The following is a 1,053-nucleotide window of genomic DNA, read 5'->3' as shown; positions in this document are numbered from 1 at the left end:
AACAGCACAGGAAGGGAATTCTCTGCTGCTCCCCAAGAGCCAAATGTGCACAAACACCCACAAACGTGCACCTCTGTGCCTTGGAGGTCCTGAGGAGAGGCCTTTCTCTCTCTCTCTCTCTCTCTCTTTCTCTCAGCATGAGAGGAATGAATTTTTTGGGTGGGAAACATCTGCCCTTCTCTGGGGTTTATTGGCAGGGATGCACATGGCCCTCATAATGGGGCCCATTGTGCGTGCACGAGCACAAAGAGGGTAAATCAATAAACCAGGAAAGCCTCAGTTGTTGGATCGAATGCCAGCCATATCTAATGCCTCCAGGATGCCTCCTGAGCCCACCAGGTCCTGCTCGTTTGATGCCTTCACTTCCTGGGTATCCCAAAAAGAAAAAAACCCAAGATATTAACTTTCCTTTACAAAAATGGCTTGTGAGAACGCAGGGCCAGGGAAAAGTTTCAGCTTGACCAGCCTCAGCGTCTGCATGGGCTGTGTGGGATAAAGGCGAGTCCAGCACGACCTTGTGGGAACACCAGAGGGGTGGGATCCCACATTCCCACCCCAAAGGTGCCATCAGCACCCCATAATGGGATGATGTTTCTGTGCTACCTCCCAGCAGCCCCACTGCCCTCAGATGGAAGCAAAAATCCATCCAGATTCTCCACTGTGGAAACATCCATCATCTCCCCAGCAAGGACAAAACAGGGACGTTCCCAGCTAACTGAAAAGCAGCCTTAGAGCAGGGAGTGGATTTAAAGGATCTTGGGAGCCCTGTCATCGTACCACCAGCACTGGCCATGGCCACTCAGTGCCCAGGTCAGCCTTTCTTCCACGTAAGCTGGCACCAGGTGAAGGAGCTGCGTTTCAAACCAGCACCAGCCTTTGGCAGAGGGGCTCAGAGCAGAATAATGATGATGGGATTAGGGAAAAAAAGAAGAATTCATAAAAAACTAAATTAAAAATCACACCTCGCTTCACACTGGAAATCGGACTCGGCCACCGCGCTGAGGTTTGGAGCAAACCTCTTTAAATGCAACCCATTGTGTAGGGAACTTGTCC

At 50.8% G+C, this 1,053-nt stretch overlaps 1 protein-coding gene across 2 annotated transcripts in view; it reads right to left on the bottom strand.

Annotated features, from left to right (window-relative positions):
- The window catches only part of LOC108447688, an 89,969-nt gene that overhangs the window by 88,050 nt on the left and 866 nt on the right, over positions 1 to 1,053 (bottom strand). The window lies entirely within an intron of this gene.

The sequence above is a fragment of the Corvus brachyrhynchos genome, unplaced genomic scaffold (genome assembly GCF_000691975.1).
Source record: "Corvus brachyrhynchos isolate BGI_N302 unplaced genomic scaffold, ASM69197v1 scaffold46, whole genome shotgun sequence".
In the NCBI taxonomy this organism is placed as follows: Eukaryota; Metazoa; Chordata; class Aves; order Passeriformes; family Corvidae; genus Corvus; species Corvus brachyrhynchos.
The sequence above is the reverse complement of the archived record's forward strand: the minus strand, read 5'-3'. Positions and strand labels throughout refer to the sequence as shown.